The sequence below is a fragment of the Mobula birostris genome, chromosome 5 (genome assembly GCF_030028105.1).
Source record: "Mobula birostris isolate sMobBir1 chromosome 5, sMobBir1.hap1, whole genome shotgun sequence".
Taxonomy (NCBI): Eukaryota; Metazoa; Chordata; class Chondrichthyes; order Myliobatiformes; family Myliobatidae; genus Mobula; species Mobula birostris.
The window spans coordinates 126,781,095-126,805,150 of NC_092374.1; the positions used below are offsets into that span (position 1 = coordinate 126,781,095).

Here is a 24,056-nt window from a genome sequence, read left to right on the forward strand (position 1 = left end):
TGCCCCAGCACACAACAGCAAACATGATCACACTGGCCACCACAGACTCATAGAACATCCTCAGCATGGTCCGGCGGATGTTAAAGGACCTCAGTCTCCTCAGGAAATAGAGACGGCTCTGACCCTTCTTGTAGACAGCCTCAGTGTTCTTTGACCAGTCCAGTTTATTGTCAATTCGTATCCCCAGGTATTTGTAATCCTCCACCATGTCCACACTGACCCCCTGGATGGAAACAGGGGTCACTGGTACTTTAGCTCTCCTCAGGTCTACCACCAGCTCCTTAGTCTTTTTCACATTAAGCTGCAGATAATTCTGCTCACACCACGTGACAAAGTTTCCTACCGTAGCCCTGTACTCAGCCTCATCTCCCTTGCTGATGCATCCACTATGGCAGAGTCATACGAAAACTTCTGAAGATGACAAGACTCTGTGCAGTAGTTGAAATCCAAGGTGTACATGGTGAAGAGAAAGGGAGACAAGACAGTCCCCTGTGGAACCCCAGTGCTGCTGATCACTCTGTCGGACACACAGTGTTGCAATCACACATACTGTGGTCTGCCAGTCAGGTAATCAAGAATCCTTGATACCAGGGAAGCATCCACCTGCGTCGCTGTCAGCTTCTCCCCCAGCAGAGCAGGGCAGATGGTGTTGAACGCACTGGAGAAGTCAAAAAACATGACCCTCACAGTGCTCGCTGGCTTGTCCAGGTGGGCGTAGACAGGGTTCAGCAGGTAGACGATGGCATCCTCAACTCCTAGTCGGGGCTGGTAGGCGAACTGGAGGGGATCTAAGTGTGGCCTGACCATAGGCCGGAGCAGCTCCAGGATACTATTACCTATTTTATTTTTATTGTAACTTATAGTATTTTTACTGTACTGCAGCCACAAAACCACAAGTTTCACAACATATGTTAGAGATACTAAACTTTATTCTGATTCTGATCGGAATCCCTTCCAAAATCTCTGATTGAATTGCAGATCTTAACTTGCTGCTATGTGGTAAATTTTCCTTTCTTGTTCCTGACTCTTTTGCTCACCACTTGAAAGCTAAGATTATTACCCCTCAACCATCAGGCTCTTGATCCAAAGGGGATAACTTCACTCAATTTCACTTGCCACATCATTGAACTGTTTCCACAACCTATGGACTCCCTTTCATGGAATCTTCATCTCATGTTCTCAATACTTATTGCTTATTTATTTATTATTATTATTTGTTTCTTTTTGTATTTGCACAGCTTGTGTCTTTTGTACACTGGTTGAACACCCATATTGGCGCGGTCTTTCATTGATTCTGTTATGCTTATTACTTTATTATGGATTTATTGAGTATGCCCACAAGAAAATCATTCTCGGGGTTGTATATGGTGACGTACATGTACTTCGGTAACAAATTTACTTTGAATTTCAATCTGTAGGTTTTGAGGCCAACTCTGCCAGAAGTGTGGTTTCTCTTTCTTTGGTTTCTGATCACCAGTCCTGGTTTCCGCTGAAGCCGATTTCAGTGAAGTGTATAACGTACTGTCATTCAAACATGTGCTGGCTTTGCAACAGTTCCTTCTCACCTGTGATTTCTGGCTCAGTCCAGAATGTAACACAAACCAGTCAATATACTCCTCACCACACATCTATAGTTTTAAATGAGGTGCCAAATCTTTGCAAACTTCTAAGAAAGTAGAGGCGCTGCCGTGCTTTTCCCGTCATGGTACTTACTGTATGTGCTGGACACAGGACAGATCCTCTGAAATGATACCACGTAGGAATTTATAGTTCTGGCTCATGGACCTCCAGTTTCCTCTGCCTGAGGTCAATAATCATCTCCTTGGTCAGGCTGGTGTTGAGTGAGAGATTGTTGCCATGGTAGCACTCAGTCACATTTTCCATCTCCCTCCTATATAGTGATTCATCACCGCCTTTGTTTCAGCCAATTACAGTGCGGTCATCGGTGTAGTTTCTAATGGTCCTGGTGTTCACAATGCTCAGCGATGAGGTGTTTCAAATTCTCACTATCCATTTGACAAAAAGTGCTTCCTGATTTATTTCTAAATTACCTACAGTAGGTCAAGCCCCTCATGTCAGGTCATCTAACAAATGGAAGTAGTTTCTCTGGATATCAGATGGTTTTTGAAATTAAGAGGGGAGCATTGTTACCTTATATGTTTCTGCATTATGTTTGACAATTAATTTATATTGACTTTACATCACCTAACAGCAGGAGGGGGGTTTAGGTGGGGCTTAAGGGTTCTAATTTTTTTCTGGCAGGGAGTGGGGGGCTTTGGGGTTCTAACATTTTTCTGTCATCCATTCTTTGGATTTTTTTTCTGTTTCATGGATGTCTGTGACAGAGTAAGAATTTCAGGTTGTATACAATATACATTCTCTGATATTAAATGGAACCTCTGAAACATCATAATCAACAGGTTAACATATTATATCGAATTAGAGTTACTTGCATGTTCCATAGTCTGAGAAGAATATGTAGTCTCAGTCAATGTTTTGAACTAAGACCCTTCATCGCATCCTGATGAACAGTCACGGGCCAAAATGTCAACTGTTCATTCATGGACACAAACACGAGGAAATCTGCAGATGCTGGAAATTCAAGCAACACACACAAATTACTGGTGGAGTGCAGCAGGCCAGGCAGCACTTTGTGTGTTGCTGTTCATTCATGGAGGCTGCCTGACCCGCTGAGCTCCTCCAGCATTTTGTTTGTGTTGCTTTGGATTTCCAGCATCTGCAGAATCTCTTATGCTTATGATCATGGAGGAATGTCACTTTTTGAAATCCAAAGCTGTTGTGTTGGGAATGCTGTCTTAGTTTTCCCTTCCATAATGATTTGCCAATCCAGTTCAACAAGGTTCACTATAGAGTTGAATTATTGTGAAGCTTTCCGAAGATGACAATATTCAGGAGGAGGAGTCGATCTTCAGTTAATGCCACAGAGGGTTATCACAATATACAGCATACTACACATTGCACACATCAGGAACTCGGGAAGGAATAGCTTTCTTTTAAAGGTTTGAGCAACTGAACAGGTTTAGTTGCTTTTAATGATACATTTCCTCCTTAAACCCAGTGAAATGACATGGCTCATAGTGGTGGTGATGACTCTGTGAAATGACACATTCGATAAAACTTTTAATGCTGAATGTTATGAAAGCATGTTGTGTTAATGATAGAGATATGGCTTTGAGGCCTTCTACTAGTCCAGACAAGGGTCAACAAGAACAATTGAAACCACTGAATGGAAAATGTTATTCAGGTCACCAAGTCTGCATTTTCTCCAATCTATTTATGATAGCCTGAGACTTCCTGAAAGTTTTTAAGTGTTAGTTCAGATGGTTTTCCTATGGCAGACACAGAAGAAATGATCCACACATCAAATTCAAATCGTAAAGCTTTTTTCAACAAAGCAGTGCTGTGTCCTGCGGTAGTGTAGTGGTTAGTCTGACGCTATTACAGAGTATAGAGTACAATCTGGCGTCCCCTGTCCCTGTTAGGAGTCTCTGTACGTCCTCCCTGTAGAATGCATGGGTTTTCTCCAGGAGCTCTGGTTTCCCCCCACAGTCCAAAGGCGTATGGGCTAGATTCATTGAACATTGTAAATTGTCCCTTGATTAGGTTAGGGTTAAATTGGGGTTGTCAGGGGTTGCAGGGCAGCACAGCTCAAAGGGGCTGACAGGCCTATTCCGTGTTGTATCTCAAAATAAAAAAAATAATTACTTAATCAGCTCTTAATTAAATTAATCATTCTCAAAATGGATGTGCTCTTACATACCTATTTTTCCATGCCAAGTTCTTTGATTTTGTGATGCTTAAAATACTGGTTCAAAGTTCAACAAAGTTTAAAGTACATACATGTCACCACATACAACCCTGAGATTCTTTTTCTGCAGGCATACTTATTAAATCTATAGAACAGTAACTGTAAGCAGGATCAATGGACAACAAACTGCAAATGCAGAATGAGCATGAAGTAACAAGATATAAGAGTCCTTAAATGACTGTATTATCCCCTTTTGTTCCAGAGCCTGATAGCTGAAGGGTAGTAACAGTTCTTGAACCTGGTGGTGAGAGTCCTGAGGCTCTTGTACCTTCTACCTGATGGCAGCAGTGAGAAAAGAGCATGGCCTGGGTGGTGAGAATCTTTGATAACAGATACTGCTTTTCTACGGCAACATTTCATGTAGATGTGCTCAGTGGTTGGAAGGGTTTTGCCCTCCCAATGGCAATCTGAATCTTGATGCAGGAGGCATTCTGTTTCCTACTCCTTGTTTGTTTCTGAGACAAAAGCCAGCAGAAAATGAGTCACGTTAATCTGTCCAAAGCAGCTGCCTGGCTCTCTGGAGCGAGAACTTGAGCACAGATTCTGCCAAACCACATACTAGGCATTTACCAAGTTTAAATCTGTGGGTCTGACAGATCTGCCATGGAAGTGCTAACATTCTTCTCACTTTCATTCCCAAAAGGGCACTGCCACATCAGCAAGAGGACTCTACTGGAAGGGGATTTCTTCATACCTGAAGCAGAGTTTGACAGGTTTTTGATTAGTATGGGTGTCAATGGTTACGGGGTGAAAGCAGGAGAATGGGGTTGAGGCCTGAGGCTCATGTGTCTTTTTGGTGGCAGCGGCGAGAAGAGAGCCTGTCCTGGGTGGTGGGGGTCCCTGAAGATGGAAGCTGCCCTCCTACGACAACGCTTTGTGTAGATGTGCTCAATGGTGGGGAGGGCTTTACCATGATGCACTAGGCTATATTCACTACTTTTTGTAGGATTTTCCATTCAGGGGCATTTTTGTTTTCATAACAGGCTGTGACAGAGCCAGTATATTTACACATCTATTGAAGTTTGGCAAAGTTTGAGATGTCTTTGCAAACTCCTAAGGAAGTAGAGGCAGTGCTTTTGTCGTAATTTCACTTACCTGCTGGGTTCCAGACAGATCCTCTGAAATAGCAGCACTGAGGAATTTGAAGTTGTTGGCTGTCTCCACCTCTGATCCTCTGATGAGGACAGGCTTATGGCCCTCTGGGTTCCTTTTCCTGAAGGCAATAACCAGCTCTTTGGTCTTGCTGACATTGAGTAAGAGTTTGTTGTTATGGCACCACTCAGCCAAATTTTCAATCTCCCTCCAATATGCTGACACACCATAACAGTGTGTCCTCAGGAAACTTAAATATGGCTTTGGAGCTCTGCTGAGTCACACAGTCATAATACAATTTATACAACATTTTACTTAAGGTGAAGGCCCCTCTCTGCATCTCCATTCAACAATATTCAGCAGTTCACCATGTATGCCCTTTCCTGGCTACAGTTTCCAAAAGGCATCACTTTTGACTTCTCTTGAGTTAAATTCTACTCCCATTCTAGGGGTTAGTTTTTCACTCAGAGGGTGGTGCTTTTATGTGTAAGGGGTTTCTTCTTTTATGTTACTGTGTAGGCTAATCAAAATGGCTTCTTTGCTATGTTATAATTAAAATGGCTTTTCTGTAATAATGACTGCGATGTAAGGAGTTCTCTCTCTCTCTTTGTTTGGGTTATATTATTGATAAGAGAGAGAACGAACCAATTGGGATAGATGTTATTCTTTCTTGTGTGTCTGTAAGCTATTGTTTCACGGGATTTTGGGGCAGAAGGCGAAGGGGGACAGAGAGAGGAGACGCAATGCTGTAAGCTGGCCAACAGGACGGATCCTGAGCAGGAGTCCAAGGCCTAGGGTCTTTGGCAAGGAGAGGAGATGAAAACAGACTCATGTGGGGCGTCTGGTCAACCACCGTGGTCGGTCCCAGGCGGCGGGTTGAGGTGGTCGGAGGGGATTGAATGGCGGGAAGACGACTCCGTTACTTGAGCTCCAACTCCAAGTGGTTGAACTTTCATAAGTTTGGCACCTTTTACTTTATATTTTATCTCTATAGTTCCAGTAATATCTATAAAGTGTGATCATTTAATCACATATGGTGTATAGTCTGTTATTTGGGCGGGGTGGGGTACATCACACAGCATCCTCACAAACCTGATTACCCAGTTTGGCCGGGCCGAAGGCTGCTACCCCTAGACAAAAGCGAGTTGAGCGAACCTGAGGCTTACCAGGGGGCTACATATGGAATTAGCTGAGGAGAAAGTGCTGGAGCAGGTACAATCAGTGTTTAAAAAGCATTTAGACAGTTGTGTAACTTAAAACAAATAGAGAGATATTGAAGTTCAAATGGCCAACTGCAGAAAAATTATTTATTTTTTGATTTGGAGATCAACATTGAATAGGCCTTTCTTATCCTTTGAGCTGCACCACCAGCAACCCAACGATTTAGCCCTTAGCCTAATCACGGGACAATTTACAATGACCAATCAACCTTCTAACCAGTACGTCATTGGACTGTTGGAGGAAACTGGAACACCTGGAGAAAATCCATGCACTCCAAAAGGAGGACTAACAGTCGCCTTACAGGGGGCACCGGAAAAGAACTTTGAACTCCAATGCCCAGAACTGTAATGACGTCGTGCTAACCATTACATTACCATGGTGCCATAGGATAAACATAGATAGGCAGCTGGCTTGGCACAGACAAATCAGATCAAAGGGCCTGATTCCATGTTGTATGCCTGAATGAGATTAGATTAGTTTAATTTGGCAGCAGGGTCAGCAGAACCATGGTGAACTGAAGGACCCATTCCTGAGCTACAGTGGTCACTTTATGGGATATCTCCTGTACCTAATAAAGTGGCCAATGAGTGTACATTCATGGTCTTCTGCTGTTGGCAGCCTATCCACTTCAAGGTTCGATGTGACGTGCATTCAGATGTCTTCTGCACACCACTGCTGTAACACATGGTTATCTGAGTTCGCCTTCCTGTCAGCTGGAGCCAATCTGTCTATTCCTTGGACTTCTCTCATTAACAAGGCGTCCTTACTCACTAGGGTTTTGTCACAAGGGGTACTGGGAATGGACCCAAATGCAAGACACAGACACTGAAGTACAAGGAACAGGACTTGACTAGAGTAAGGACGTGACAGGATTCAGGCAAGGAGCAGGGACAAGAACACCAACTTGGGCTAGGGAAAGCGGGATCAGGACTAGGACCCATGGACTAGGAGACAAGGCTTGGACTCCGAGCCCGAGACTGGACAAGGACCCAGAACCTGGGTCTTGCCTCGGGCTCGGACCCCAGAACCAGGCAAGGACATGACATGGCTTGGGGCCTTGGGTCTCAAGGCCTGGCTTGGGATCCTCGAGGCTTAGGGCCTTGGAGCTTGGCTTGGGATCCTCGAGGATTGGGGTCTTGGAGCTTGGGTTTGGCTTGGGATCCTCGAGGCTTGGGGTCTTCATCTTGAAATGCGGAGGCTGATAACTCGGAGGCTGGAGCTGGAGACTGACTGGGAACTGAACATCAACGTAGAGCCAGGACTTGTCCTTTGAAAAGCTGGGACTCATCGTTAACAGGACACTAACATGAGACAGGACAGGACAGAACATAAACATAGAGCCGGGACTCAACTTAATCTCCACACCAAGGTGGGACAGGTCCACCTGTTGGGTAACAGCAGGATGGCCAGACTTATCCAACAGAAGCAAAGACAAGACATGTCCCCCCACAGGGCAACAGCAAGATGGCCTGACTTACCCCACAGAGGCAAGGACAAGAAGAGACAAACACCAAAGAACAACAACCAACACACATCAAAGTTGCTGGTGAACACAGCAGGGCAGGCAGCATCTCTAGGAAGAAGTACAGTTGACATTTCAGGCCAAGACCCTTCATCAGGACAGGACATTGAGTCCTGACGAAGGGTCTCGGCCCAAAACATCGACTGTACCTCTTCCTAGAGATGCTGCCTGCCCTGCTGCGTTCACTAGCAACTTTGATGTGTGTTGCTTGAATTTCCAGCATCTGCAGAATTCCTCATGTTTACCAAGGAGCAACAGACAGTTCCATCTCTGCTCCAGGGTCACTCCAAGTCTCAGTTCAGCCAGCAACCTCAGCTGGCTACAGAAACAGTTGGATCCCTACCTAGCTTGGAGTGGCTGGCAGCCACTCAGCTGGCCCAGGAAACAGCCAAATCTATACCACAAAGACCACTCCAACAAGTGGCAACAAGGCTCCATGAAGCAGTGGTCCTCCAACCAGACCTCGAGATCACAAATGGTTTCACTAGCCTTCCATCAGCAGATTGCTCCAAGGGGAACTGACAAGACAAACCAGCAGCCCCCACTCACCCCCAAGGCTACTTATATTGCAAGCCCAAAGATGGGAATCAGGTGCCTTTGATTTAGTCAAACAAGGGACAGCTGGAAGACCCGGAGTTCTGAGTCCATGGACCGGACCGTGAACTGGAATGCGGACTTTACGGACCGGACCATGACAGGTTTTTTTTTGCACAATTCTCTGTAAACTCTAGAGACTGTTGTGTGAAAATTACAGGAGATGAACAGATTCTGAAATAGTCAAACCGCCCCATCCGGCGCGAACAATCACTCCACAGTCGAAGTCACTTAGATGATATTTCTTCTCCATTCTGATGTTTGGTCCAGACAACAACTAAACCTCATGACCACGTCTGCATGCTTTTATGCATTGAGTTGCTGCGACATGTTGGGCTGATTAGATATTTGCATTAATGAGCAGGTGTACTGGTGTACCTTATATAGTGACCATTGACTATACTTGAAAGAGCAGGAATCAAGTGTAGTGGGGTACTGGCATTGAAGCGGAAATGGTGCTGACATAGAACAGCCATAATTTTATAGTGTGGCAGACCAAGCTTGAGGGACCCGGTGGCCTACTTTTGCTCCTATTTTCTTGTGTGCTGTTTAGGAATTCTTCAGAGAATCGCTAGCCCCATTTCTTTATCAGTTCCAGCCCTCTGACATCCCTGGTTTTCTTTATTACATTACCACCTCCAGCTGTCTCGGCCTTATCCTCGGGAATTTTTACATGAATGTAAGTGCTATATATATGCAAGTTGTTGCTGTTGGGAGGGAGGAGTGACTGAAGGTACATCTTCAGCGAGATTGTCCATCCCTGCAGTTACATCTTATAACTTGGAAGGATGTTGAAGAAAGAGAAGTGTCTCGGTTCAGATGAATGTGGAACTACCAGCAACTTGAGTTAGGAATTTTAGCTGTATGTCTGCTGCTTTTTAAAACTTATACCCAGATGCCTTGCTGAGATTGGCAGCTTCCTCCCCTTGACAAAAGCTTACGGGCCGGCGGGAGGCACAGATCAGCCAGGCATCCTACTGCTTGAGTGAAAGGCTTACTGGCACCTCCACCTCCTGTCTCGAGCCTCTCCTTGTACAGTCTTGTCTTGCCGAATGAGAGCACGACTGTTTGCGAGACGTTAAATAGGTGTTTGGAGGTTGTATAAATAAAGGCAACATGGATTTAAGATATTGGGTGTGGCTGGAGGGTGATGAATGTAATGCAGAAAGTGAATAAACTGATGTGTAAAAAAGCTGGACAACATGTCATGTGAAAAGAAGTGGGATTAGTTTATGATAAGGAAGAATTGAGTGTTTACAGTGTGGAGAGATTCGGCAGTGTGTGATAAAGGATCTGATAAGACAGAGAAAGAATTGCTGGAGGCGGAAGGAAAATGAGGGACTGTGGGAAAACAATTCTCAGGGTTGTGTATTGTGTACATACCTTGATAATAAATGTACTTTGAATCTTTGAAGGTAAAAGAATTGTCGTCAAGGGAAAAATCTTTCAACACATTTTGCTCTTAACATTCTTTTCTTGTTGGAGAAACAAAGCAGGGGATTCACCCAGTTTAAGAGATGTACAGTATGTCCATTTAAACAGGCCTTGAGAGGATTGCAACCTTGTTGTAGGGTTTGGAGGCTTGCGGGCCTCAATGACCCAGGAACCTATGTTAGCTGGAGTCAGGGCTTTATGCTTTGGCTCCTGATAGAGTCACTGTGGTAAACCATATATATGTTGTAACTGGGTTAACTGTCTGGACACGCCCCTCTGCTGACTGTCCCTGTGGCTCCTCCCACAGAATCCTGAATAAAGTTGTTTCGCCTTGCCCCTCCCTCTCAGTCCGGGGCGCAGACACTCACTGTGGAGGTCGTATTGTACAGCGAATAAAAGCCTTTCAGTATTTTACCAAACCTCAGTCTTTTGGAGTTATTGAAGGTGTGCTCCAGTCACCCATGTCAAACAGGTCAAAGGATAGAGACCAGACTAAGAGTGGTTCACTGGCCCTCCAGGTTTGGGTGCTTAGTTCAGGATAATAACCCTGACTAATCAAACAAAATTGTTACGGAAACAGCAATGAAGCTTCCTTCTACATCTGAATGTGACGGTATTCCTGAGTCTCCACCCAGGACTTGCATGACTGACAGTAGTAAAAACCAAGAAGAAGCTACTGACATGATGAAGGAAGCCCTGAACGCCACCAGAGATGGAGGACCTTCATTGCTGCCCCAAATGCCAGTGCTGTAATGGGCAGTAAGTAAGAGAGATGTGCTAGAAGAGATTATGTGTGCCAAGTGGACAGTTCATTCACATCCCAAAGTGAGAGGAAACCGGCCTGTTTTCTCCCCAAAACTCTATATGATTTTAATTCAGGATACTTATTCAGCAATAGATTGAAAGGACATACTGAAATAGATATAATCTATGAACCCCTAAGAGCGAAAGAAATGCAAGCCAATAGAGTCCAAAGGTCAACTGAGAAGTAGCCAATCAGGCCCAAGGCAAGCAAATGGGGGGCCTATATGAACACGGGCACTGCCAGAGAGAAACGCCAGCAAATGCATACTGTTGCTGACACCTCGACTGGTGATGAAACTGCAAGCTAATTGCCAGGCTCAGCAAACACCGCAATATCAAGATTGAAGGGAATAACAAAGGGATTGAAGCTTTCTGAAAAGTTAACATATGGATCCAGCAGTTAAATCTAATTCCTTCTGGGTGTTAGATTTCTCTCAGCTGTAGAGTAAAGCACTGAAGAGGTACTGCAATTGACAGTTCCACACGGTCCTCCTAATCCGCTGGTAGGATAATCAAATAAATGTCATCACCTCATTCTCAGGCCAGCATCCCTTGCATGAAGGCACTAATTACAGTTCGTTGAGGCTGTAGGACCTGCCCAGCATTGGAGTTCGGAAACAGACCCATTGCCCTCACAGTAAGAAATTGCCAGGTTCAAGTTTATTGTCATCCGGTCATAGACTCATCATCAAGGACTCCATCTCATAGTCACAATATTTATTGCTTATTTATTTATTATTTGTTTTGTTTCTTTTGTATTTGCATAATTTGTTGTCTTTTGCATATTGGTTGTCTGTTTGTCCTGTTGAGTGTGGTCTTTCATTGATTCTATTATGGTTATTGGATTTATTGAGTATGCCCGCAAGAAAATGAAACTCAGGGTTGTATATGGTGACACATACAGTATGTACTTTGATAATAATTTTACTTTGAACTTTGAAGATGTACACAGCTAAATGAAGCAACCTCAGGGACCAAGGTGCAAAGTTTGGTACATGTATCACATACAGCACAGAAAATAATATTAACATCATACCAGATAAAAAAGTATTTTGTAGATGTACAAGTTGACATAAAGTGCCTGTACGACATATAATTAAATATACAACATTATTAATGCAGTTGGTGCAGAGTAGGTGTAAAGATTCAATAATACCAAAGCATCCATGAAAAATTACAATATCCCTATTCATGATTGGGGAGCCACTTCCTTGGTGTAAAGGAGGAAACGGGATGGCATTGAGAACTTTGCTTCCACGCATTTGGATCGCACAGTGAGCGGCTCAGTAGCGTAGTACCAGCCACCTCGGTTCAATTCCTGCCATTGTCTGTAAGGAGTTCTCCCTGTGACTGTCTGGGTTTCCTCCAGGTGCTCCAGTTTCCTCCCACAGTCCAAGGCCATACCGGTTGAGAGGTTAATTGGTCATTGTAAATTGTCCCATGATCAGGCTGGGGTTAAAATTCGAGGTTGCTGGGTGGTGCAGCTCAAAGGGTCGATTCCACACTGTATCTAATAAAAGAAAGAAGAGCCGTGTTGATAAAGAAGGGAACAATCCAATCTCAAACTACCTGCCTATCCATAAGACCATAAGACAAAGGAGCAGAAGTCGGCCATTCAGCCCATCGAGTCTGCTCCGCCATTTTATCATGAGCTGATCCATTCTCCCATTTAGTCCCACTCCCCCGCCTTCTCACCATAACCTTTGATGCCCTGGCTACTCAGATACCTATCAATCTCTGCCTTAAATACACCCAATGACTTGGGCTCCACTGCTGCCCGTGGCAACAAATTCCATAGATTCACCACCCTCTGGCTAAAAAAATTTCTTCACATTTCTGTTCTGAATGGGCGCCCTTCAATCCTTAAGTCATGCCCTCTCGTACTAGACTCCCCCATCATGGGAAACAACTTTGTCACATCCACTCTGTCCATGCCTTTCAACATTTGAAATGTTTCTATGAGGTCTCCCCTCATTCTTCTAAACTCCAAGGGATATAGTCCAAGAGCGGACAAACGTTCCTCATATGTTAACCCTCTCGTTCCCGGAATCATTCTAGTGAATCTTCTCTGTACCCTCTCCAACGACAGCGCATCCTTTCTTAAATAAGGAGACCAAAGCTGCCCACAGTACTCCAAGTGAGGTCTCACCAGCGCCTTATAGAGCCTCAACATCACATCACTGCTCCTATACTCTATTCCTCTAGAAATGAATGCCAACATTGCATTCGCCTTCTTCACTACTGACTCAACCTGGAGGTTAACTTCAAGGGTATCCTGTACGAGGACTCCCAAGTCCCGTTGCATCTCAGAACTTTGAATTCTTTCCCCATTTAAATAATAGTCTGCCCATTTATCTATCCACCCGATAGAACACCTCACGGAGTTTGCGGGTCTCACATGGACCTCATCAGTCATCGTACAACCATTGAAATGGAGTGGAAATAAACCATTATAAGATGAATGTAAAGACCTCATGTCAATACCAGATGAGGATTTTAGGCTAGGCTGCCTCTCAATACAAGCCATACTTTTGCCCACATGCAGTTTTTTTTCCAGAATGAACTTTAGTCGTGATAAAAATAGATATAAGTACGATATAAATACAAATATTCGTAGTGTTGGTCAGTGTGCAGGCTCACAGTGTAATTGTAATTGGTTCACATTGATAGTGTTAGCACACAGTTATGGACCAAGAACCCATTGCCACTCATGTCCAATACATACCCTGTTAAATTAAAGCTAGTAACTGCGATTTTCAGGAAGTCCAAAATCAGAGCTTCTTGTTAGTTTAGAAGGTCATTGTAATTCCGTCTTCATTATTGAAACCTAGAACGCTCTGTGACTATACAGTTTAAGATAAAACTTCATCTATCCTGGAGGAAGTTATTGTTGCAATGTTACTCAGTCAGAAATATATACTTTCAAGCACAAAATGTAAGCATTGAGGGACAAAAAAAATACAAAATGTGTATTAAAAAGTAATAGTGCAAATTACAGATGTGCAATGAAACCATACACTTATATACTTAAGGAGGAGGAGGTGTAGAGTCTTATAGCCACAGGGAGAGAGGATCTCCTGTGACGTTCAGTGGAATCAGTCTGTTACTAAAGTTGCTCCTCTGTTTGTCCAGTGCGTTATGGAGGGGCTGAGAGGGATCGTCTATAGTGCTCCGTAGCTTTGGCAGCATCTTCCTCTCAGACACAACCACCAGGGAATCCAGTTCCACCCCCAGAACAGAACCAGCCTTCCCAATGAGCTTATCGATCTTATTAATATTTATTCTCTTCTACTTTTCCCTGTTTTGTTTCTGAATGAAAATGTTTCATAAGACATAGACACCATTTGTGGTACTCCTCCTTGAATTAAAAGCAGTCATCAACTGCATAAAGCTGCAATGTAGCCTATAAACTTTTTTGAAATACTTGAAATTACACAGTGGGATAGAAACACTTGGATGATATTATTTTGTAGATGCTGAGATACATCCTGGGATGTGTTGTGACACATTGTCAGTGATGTAACCTGGGGTCATTGGGTCTTTCAACATCAAATACTCTCGCCCAGGCGATCCAGCCAGGGTTGGTCAGGCCCTGGCTTGTGTCCCAGCAGTATTCGTCCACGGGTCACATCTCTTGCTCCGTAGCCAAATGGAGGCTCATTCAGCAGCCTCTGTGACGGTCCTGGTGGCTCTTTTCTTTGCAATCCCTTTAATGACAAGGAGAGAGTAGGTTCTGCACAGCGAGCAGCCAGTAAAACCTCTATACCCCACCTCTATAGGCTGGCATCGTGCCCTCCAGCCCTGTCTCTGGCACTGTTCTACCAGTTCCTGGTATTTGGCTAGCATTAATTCATGGATAAAAATGTATCCCAATTCTGTGAAATAGCATACATTCTGCATAACATATGAAAAAATTTAAGATGATGTATAAGATGATGAGAGGCATTGATCGTGTGGATAGTCAGAGGCTTTTTCCCAGGGCTGAAATGGCTAGCACGAGAGGGCACAGTTTTAGGATGCTTGGAAGAAGGTACAGAGGAGATGTCAGGGGTAAGTTTTTTATGCAGAGAGCGGTGAGTGCATGGAATGGGCTGCTGACAACGGTGGTGGAGGCAGATACGATAGGGTCTTTTAAGAGACTCCTAGACAGGTACATGGAGCTCAGAAAAATAGAGGGCTATGGGTAACCCTAGGTAATTTCTCAGGTAAGGACATGTTCAACACAGTATTGTGGTCCGAAGGGCCTGTATTGTGCTGTAGGTTTTCTATGTTTCTATGTTTCTAATATGTAGGTTACCAATAACTAATTTATTAAACAGCATTCACTGTATTTCCTAAATGTTATTAGAACTGTTAAGTCCATAGCTACTCCACAATTGATTTGTCAACTTTTACAGACACCTGACACAGTACTTTTAACATGTTGCCAATAATAACCTCCAGTAGGATCTAAACCTGTCAGAAAGTCTCAGATATGACAACAAAGCCCCTTTCATGACAGGCATATCAAGTTTGTGTCCAGTAAGTTTGAACCAATTAAACCTCGTTGAATTTCAAAGATCTTTTTGACTACAAATCTTTGTTCTTAGATTGGTGGATTTGGAGTTTAGAAATTAGTTGCTATGGTTTTGTGAACAAATGCCCACTGCTACTTGAAAAGGATGCAATTGACTGGCTTGGTGAACACTTCTATCATATCACTTCTGCCTTGATTGTTCCTGAATTAAAATGAGTACTCTTCAAAATCACTTTATTGTTTCTTAGGCATTTCAGGACATGCTGAAGTTAATATAGTCTTTTTTACATACGACCAGCACCTCTACTTCCTTAGGAGTTAGTGAAGATTTGGTATGACACTTAAAACTTTAACAAACTTCGGTAAGGTAATGGAGAGTATATTGACTGGCTACATCACAGACTGGTATGGAAACACCAATGCTCTTGAATGGAAAATCCTGCAAAAAAGTAGTGGATATGTCTCAGTCCATCATGATTAAAGCCCTCCCCACCATTGTGCACATCGACAGGAACCACTGTCACAAGAAAGCAGCATCTATCATCAGGGGCCCCCACCACCCAGGACATGCTCTCTTCTCACTGTTGCCATTAGGATGAAGGCAATTTAGAGGTCTTAAGAGTAACACGGTTCGGGAACAGTTATTACCCCTCGACATCAGGCTTTTGAACCAAAGGGGATGACTTTACTCAATTTCATTTGCCCCATCATTGATATGTTCCCACAACCTATGGACTCACGTTCAAGGACTCGTCATCTCATGTTCTCGATAATTATTGCTTATTTATTTACTATTATCATTTCTTTCTTTTTGTATTTGCACAGTTTTTTGACTTTTACCCATTGCTTGAATATCCAAGGTGGTGTGGTCTTTCGTTGATTCTGTTATGGTTATCATTCTATTATGGATTTATTAAGTATGCCCACAAGAAAATGAATCTCAGGATTGTATATGGTGGCTCAGCTGGCTCTGGCTGACAGTACCCGGTACGGGCCCCTACCCAGGGTTACAGATCCCACTGCCTTGTGGGTATCCTTGAGAGAAGAGAAGGCTAAGGAGTAAGCCCTACACAAATCCGGAGTGGAGCCCCTAAGGTGGTTGGATGATGTATCACGTCACCTCCCGGCAGCTCCTGCAGCCAAGCTGATGCCAACTGTACTGCTTCACATTCCTTTGGACCACATCCGCGAGGCCGAGAGGGGGATCTTGATGTCTGGGCAGCGCAGGATCTCCATATTCATCATCCAGGTCTGCGTCCCGGAACCAGGCGCATCCATTGTCTACTTAGACAGATGGAGCCATTAACTTAATTTAATTTAATACTGTATGTAAAAAAAAAAGAGAAAGAAATTACCTTTAAACTCACGAGAGAGCACAGGCCTTCAACTTTTTGCTGTTAATGTTTCTGTAGCAGGCAATTTCTTTTTTACGAGGTTGAGTTGCTAGCTCGACGCTCAACCCAGCACATATGGAAAGCGTGCACGGGAGCCAGCTGGATTTGAACTTGGGACCTTCCACCCCAAAGTCCAGTGCTGATGCCACTATGCCACCAGCCGGCATACTGTATGTACTTTAACAATAAAGTTATTTTGAACTTTGTCAGAGATAATTTTGAAGTTACGATCTTAATTATAATGCACAATGCTATTAATGTGTTTGTGTTAACAATGAGCCAGGCTGTTTTGATCTAGCAACCTGCCTGGATTCATTGCCCTTCGTGTCATGATGACCAGGCATGAAGACAGACAAACTTGTTGGTGTCCTGCATCCGGTTTTCCAGAGTTGGCTGGAATGTGAGTGGCATTTCCTCAAGGTACTATTGCAGAAACACCCCTGACTTTCAGAGACTATTAAATGTTAAAACAAAAGTAATTTTTTCTAAGATTTTGTTCACTGGAACTTCTATGCATAATTACCATGCTTAGTTTTGGAATGGATTAATTTTGAGGATATAGATATTATTGGCAAAGCCGTGATTTATTGCCTGTCCTTGATTGGTTCTGAATGGAGCTATTTGTTACACCACTTCCGAGGATGTTCGACGGTTAACCATATAGATGTGGTTCTGGAGCCACATACAGGTCAGACCAGGTTGGATCATTTGCGAGTTTGATTTATTTTTTGACAACCCAGCAATTCCGTGATCAGTATTCCCAATTACCAGTGTTTTTATGTTCAAATTCCAAAGCTGCCATGGTGGAATTTGAACTCAGATTGTTAGTGCAGGCCTCTGGATTAACGGTCTGGTAATTTAGCAACTATGCCATTAATGTGCCCCTGGCAAGCGTCAAATACTGTACCCCAAGTAAATGTCTCTTAGCTGCCATTCTAATCGATAGTGACCTGTGTTGGTACAAGAGTACCCTGATGATTTCTGTTGCTGATGTTCACTTGTAATATCAGTAGAAGATTGCCAGTTCTGTGATTATGACACGGTAGAAAGAGGTTAAAGACTGACACTAGATTATTACCAATGCCTGACAGCGGAGGGGTAATAACTGTTCCTAAACCTGGTGAAGTGAGTCCTTAGACCCTTGTACCTGATGGCAGCAGTGAGAAGAGAGCATGTCCTAGTTGGTGGAGGGGGTCACTGATGAATGCTGCTTTCCTGTAACAGTGTTTCATGTAGATGTATTCATTGGCGGGGAGGACTTTACCTGTGATGGACTGGGCAGTATCCACTACTTTCTGTAGAACTTTCCGTACAAGGGCATTGGTGTTTTACCAGGCTGTGATGCTGCCTGTCAGTACACTCTCTGGTACACATCTACAGAAGTTTGTCAAAGGAAGCGTCAAGAGGAGCAAGTACTTCAAAAATAGCATCTTAAATAAAGTTAAATAACTTCCAATGGTCTTTGTTATGGTAATCATTTTAATGTGAGTGCAGGAGTGAATGTGAACGTGTAGATATTCACACATACTATATGTATATATAGAATCTGCTGTTTTGTTGTTAAGGGGGAGATGCTTGTCATCTGCTCTGCTAGTTCAGTAAGTTCTGATTACTCTAACATCCTGTAGGTTAGAGGTTAAATGCCATTTGATAGCTTACATGTTGGAAGGTAAATTCCATTGATAATTTTATTTTGCAAATTAGAAATAATTTTATAGTCTTAAAAGACATGACTGAAATATTTGAATATGTGACTTCTGAAGTATGAAGAGGTATCTATAGGCAAATAAGTTATAGCCTGGAGCTGCTGGATCCAGCACATTATCCTCCGCAACTTCTGCCACCTTCAACTGGACCCCACCACTAAGCACAACTTTCCCTCTCCACCCCTCTCCGCTTTCTGCAGGGATCGGTCCCTCTGCGACTCCCTGATCCACACGTCCCTCCCTACGGATCTACCACCCGGCACTTATCCCTGTAAGCGTAAGTGCTACACCTGTCACTACACCTCCTCTCTTGCCACCATTCAGGGCCCCAAACAGTCCTTCCAGGTGAGACAACACTTCACTTTTGAGTCTGTTGGGGTCATCTATTGCATCCAGTGCTCCCGGTGCGGCCTCCTCTACATCGGTGAAACCCGACGCAGGTTAGGAGACCGCTTCGTTGAGCACCTCCGCTCCATCCGCCGCAACAGACAGGATCTCCTGGTAGCCACCCACTTCAACTCTGCTTCACATTCCCATTTGGATATGTCCATACATGGGCTCCTCTACTGCCATGATGAGGCTAAGCTCAGGTTGGAGGACCACCACCTCATATACTGTCTAGGTAGTCTCCAGCCCCTTAGTATGAACATAGAATTCTCCAACTTCTGGTAATTCCCTCCCCCTCCCTTCCCCTATCCCTGTTTCTGCCTCCTCCCCCAGCTACCTATCACCTCCCTCATGGTTCCGCCTCCTTCTACTACCCATTGTGTTTTCCCCTATTCCTTCTTCACCCTTCCTGCCTATCCCCTCTCTGCTTCCCCTCCCCCACCCCTTTATCTTCCCCCACTGGTTTTTCACTTGGAACTTACCAGCCTTCTCCTTCCCACCCTCCCCCCACCTTCTTTATAGGGCCTCTGCCCCTTCCCTCTTCAGTCCTGACGAAGGGTTCCGGCCCGAAACAGTGACTGATCGTTTCCACGGATGCTGCCCGACCTGCTGAGTTCCTCCAGCGTGTTGTGAAGTTATAGCCTGGACAATATTTCTTGAAAACACAAACCAATTAAAATGTATCTTTCTGATAATTGCATACAATGCACATTAGAAAAATAATTGATGGAAATTTCAGCACCAATAAAGTACCATTATGAGGCAATATGTTCTCTATAGAAAACTAGGCAGTTTCTGGCTATTACGATATTGCATGCTGTTTATAGTTTCTCCTATCGGATTCAGTGGTGCGATACAAAACTGATATTGTTGCACTCGGAGGGTCTATTGAAATAATGCATAAACCCTGCATAGATCTGTCACTGGGGTTTTAGATCTGCCAGTGGTCTCAGTTCCCCCAAAGAGCTGATTCAGGTAGACTCTCACACAAGGCTGAAAGGGAGCCCTGAACACGGTGCCGATAGAAAAAACATTGGATGGGAGTTCATTTGACCTGCCCTAGTTTGGAAGACCATGGAGAGCGAAGGGAGTGACGAGGCGCAGAAGATGCCATTGTCATCCACTGCAACCAAGAAAGCCCCCAGTTTGTGACACTTGTTCGTACCACTGGACCCAGACTCCTGAGGTCGAGAGAGTGGAACTGCCCCAGTGTAAGGGCTTTTCCACTTTAAGAACTCTCCTGCACAGGATTTCTATCATCATTGGACATGATGGACAACCACCACAGCTTGGAAGCAATAATCCTACTTTACATGTGACGCATTGTCACAAAACCGAGATCTGAAGGAACTCAGTTTAAGCTTTTATAGAGGCTTCATTCTCCTGTTATGAGATTAGGAGTAACTTGTACCTCTTTTATAACTTCACTCACTTTCAAAGACTCTGAAACTCATGTTCTCAGTATTATTTACTTACATTTTTATTATTTGCACAGTTTGTCCCCTCTTGCACATTGGCTGTTTGTTGGTCTTTGTTACTGTATGTATAGTGTTCATTCATTCTATTATTTCTTTATTTTGTTGTAAAAGCTTGCAAGAAAATGAATCTCAAGGTTGTATATGGTGACACATAAGTACCATGATAATAAATTTACTTTGATTTTAGAGATGCAGCGTGGAATAGACCCTTCCAGCCTTTTGAGCCGTGTCGCCTAGCAACCGCCAATTTAGCCCTAAACTATTCACAGGACAATTTACAATGACCAATTAACCTACTAACTAGTTCATCTTTGGACTGTGGGAGGAAACCGGAGCACCCGGAGAAAACCCATGCATTCCACAGGGAAGAAGTTCAGACTCCTTTTAGATGAAGTCGGGGTTGAACTCTGAAGTCTGAACTCCGTCGCCCCGAGCTGCAGCAGTGTCACATTAACCGCTACGCTACCGTGGCTCCAGACCAAATAATTGTGTGTTCTGGCTGGCATCATTGCTTGTACCTCATGGTATGCAGTTTGCTGAGATGTAAAGCACGAGGACTATGATAGGGTTCTGTCACAATTTGGTTTGATCCTAATACCCTCAACAGTTCAATCAGCAGTTTTCCTGCTCCGTATTGAGTAAGCTCACAATTGAAACAGTAAGTTGTAGAGACATGGAGAGGTAGAGAGGGGTAGATCAGTGAGAGATTATCCATCGATCAGACTACCATTGCTCAGGCAGTATTGCTCTGTTTGTTAATGTTTGTGTATTTATTGAGGCACAATAAATAATTTTAACAGTTGCATCAACTACCAGGGTGTCTCAGGTAAATAAAAAGGACTGAATATTAGGAACACAAGAAATACTGCAGATGCTAGAAATCCAAAGTAATATGTAGAAAATGCTGAAGGAACTCAGCAGGTCAGGCAATATCCTTTGCTTACTTCCTTAAGCCCATCACCCCTACTGGGGCATAGGCAGCCGGCAGCAGCTTTCCAGAGCCCTCTGTTCTGAGCCAGTCTTTCGTGTTGCTCAGATGTCAGCCATCTTCATTCTTTCTCTCCCAGGGATGAGGCCTTTGGATCTTCTGGTGGTGTTTCTGTAGCTCTAAGCTTTCGAAAGGATGAGGTTTCTAGCCCCATGCTCAATCCTCCTCCTTCTGCAGCTGAGCATGGGACAGTCCATGGCAGAGTTCAGGCAGGGTCTATGGAGAGGAGTAAAGAGTTGACATTTTGGGCTGAGTGGGGGAAGGGAATCATTTGGCTTTGTTAAGAGTCAACAAAAGAGTTCACGAAAGAAACTGAGAATGACTTTTAAATTGTTAGCTTGCATTGACTAATTAATGATGTTGCATACTCGTGAATTTCAAAGGCCATACATTATAGGATTTTGTTAAATTGAGAAACCCAGATGATTTCCCATTTTTGTATATAAATTGCTTTCTGCCTTCAAGCTCCAACAGAACATAGAGAATTTAGAATAGTTTTCAGAAGGCTTTTGACAAGGTCCCACACAGGAGATTAGTGTGCAAACTTAAAGCACACGGTATTGGGGGTAAGGTATTGGTGTGGGTGGAGAGTTGGTTAGCAGACAGGAAGCAAAGAGTGGGAATAAACGGGACCTTTTCAGAATGGCAGGCGGTGACTAGTGGGGTACCGCAAGGCTCAGTGCTGGGACCCCAGTTGTTTGCAATATATATTAATAACTCGGATGAGGGAATTAAATGCAGCATCTCCAAGTTTGCGGATGACACGAAGCTGGGTGGCAGTGTTAGCTGTGAGGAGGATGCTAAGAGGATGCAGGGTGACTTGGATAGGTTGGGTGAGTGGGCAAATTCATGGCAGATGCAATTTAATGTGGATAAATGTGAAGTTATCCACTTTGGTGGCAAAAATAGGAAAACAGATTACTATCTGAATGGTGGCCGATTAGGAAAAGGGGAGGTGCAACGAGACCTGGGTGTCATTGTACACCAGTCATTGAAAGTGGGCATGCAGGTACAGCAGGCAGTGAAAAAGGCGAATGGTATGCTGGCATTTATAGCGAGAGGATTTGAGTACAGGAGCAGGGAGGTACTACTGCAGTTGTACAAGGCCTTGGTGAGACCACACCTGGAGTATTGTGTGCAGTTTTGGTCCCCTAATCTGAGGAAAGACATCCTTGCCATAGAGGGAGTACAGAGAAGGTTCACCAGATTGATTCCTGGGATGGCAGGACTTTCATATGAAGAAAGACTGGATGAACTGGGCTTGTACTCGTTGGAATTTAGAAGATTGAGGAGGGATCTGATTGAAACGTATAAGATCCTAAAGGGATTGGACAGGCTAGATGCAGGAAGGTTGTTCCCGATGTTGGGGAAGTCCAGAACGAGGGGTCACAGATTGAGGATAAAGGGGAAGCCTTTTAGGACCGAGATTAGGAAAAACTTCTTCACACAGAGAGCGGTGAATCTGTGGAATTCTCTGCCACAGGAAGCAGTTGAGGCCAGTTCATTGGCTATATTTAAGAGGGAGTTAGATATGGCCCTTGTGGCTATGGGGATCAGGGGGTATGGAGGGAAGGCTGGGGCAGGGTTCTGAGTTGGATGATCAGCCATGATCATAATAAATGGCAGTGCAGGTTCGAAGGGCCGAATGGCCTACTCCTGCACCTATTTTCTATGTTTCTATGTTTCTATGTCTGTGCAGAACACGTCAAATTAAACAAAATCTCTTTAACTTGTACATGTTCCATATCCCTTCATTCCCTGCTTATCTGTGTGTCTATCTAAAAGCTGTTAAACACCATTATTGTATCTGCTTCTACTGTTAGCTCCGTCTTAAAAAAAGTGGACCTCTGTGCCTTCCTCTGCAACCGGATCCTGAACTTACTCATGAAGAAACCACCGTCAGGGTGGATCACTGATGACCTCTCCTCGCTGACAGTCAACACAGGCGCACCTCAAGGATGCATGTTTAGCTCACCATTCTACTCTCTCCACGCTCACGACTGTGAGGCTAAGCACGGCTCAAACGCCATTTATAAATTCGCCAATGACACCACTGTTGCTGGTAGAGCCTTAGCCAGTGATGAGGAAGCGTGCTGGACTGAGAGAGATCGACTGACTGATTACCGAATGGTCCATGGACGCTACCTCGTTATTCCTTTTTTGCACTATTTATTCAACTTTGTAGCTTACAGTAATTTTTTGTCACTTGACAGCCGCCGCAAAACAAATTTCATGACATATAGTACTGTTGAAAAATCTTATTAGGCATATATATTTGACTAGGGTGCCTAAGACTTTTGCACTATACTGTATTTGTCAATATGGAGTGGAGAGCGAGTTTGTAAATCTGGTGGGAGCAAAGGATGTTGGGAATGGTGAGAATGGAGTGCCACGGGAGGGGTGTGGGTCAGGTGGCAGAGAACGGGGCTGGCACGGGTGTAGACACACCCAGCCCTGAGACATCAGGCAAGGTCATTTAATTCCAAATAATTGGTTTATTGTTAACTACAGAATGTCTTTCTGGTACTTCCCACTCCCTCCCCTCTCCCTGGCCCTTTCCCACTCTCAGTCCACAGTAGAGACCTACATCAGAGTCTGGTTTATTATCACTCACACGTCGTGAAATGTGTTTTTCTTTTGTGGCAGCAGTACAGTGCGATACATGAAATTGACTATATATACATGCCTAAGACCTTTGCACAGTACCATGTTGGTGATAATAAATCTGATCCTGCTCCAGAAGAAACAGCTCAATAATAGAACATAGAATAGTACAGCACGGTACAGGCCCTTCGGCCCACAATGTTGTGCCGACCCTGAAACCCTACCTCCCATATAACCCCCCCCCCACACCTTAAATTCCTCCATATACCTGTCTAGTAGTCTCTTAAACTTCACTAGTGTATCTGCCTCCACCACTGACTCAGGCAGTGCATTCCACGCACCAACCACTCTCTGAGTAAAAAAACCTTCCTCTAATATCCCCCTTGAACTTCCCACCCCTTACCTTAAAGTCATGTTCTCTTGTATTGAGCAGTGGTGCCCTGGGGAAGAAGCACTGGCTGTCCAGTCTATCTATTCCTCTTAATAT

At 44.0% G+C, this 24,056-nt stretch overlaps 1 protein-coding gene and 1 long non-coding RNA gene across 4 annotated transcripts in view; one reads left to right on the top strand and one right to left on the bottom strand.

The window, feature by feature from the left end:
* lypd6b (LY6/PLAUR domain containing 6B) overlaps positions 1 to 24,056 on the top strand; it is a 256,416-nt gene that overhangs the window by 163,298 nt on the left and 69,062 nt on the right. The window lies entirely within an intron of this gene.
* The window catches only part of LOC140197323 (uncharacterized), a 33,052-nt gene continuing 20,479 nt past the window's right edge, over positions 11,484 to 24,056 (bottom strand). Inside the window, exons 2-3 of the long non-coding RNA XR_011885912.1 lie at positions 20,922 to 21,181; positions 11,484 to 12,006 (exon numbers count right to left, since the gene is read on the bottom strand). This is a non-coding gene — a long non-coding RNA (uncharacterized lncRNA). The remainder of the gene's footprint in view (positions 12,007 to 20,921; positions 21,182 to 24,056) is intronic.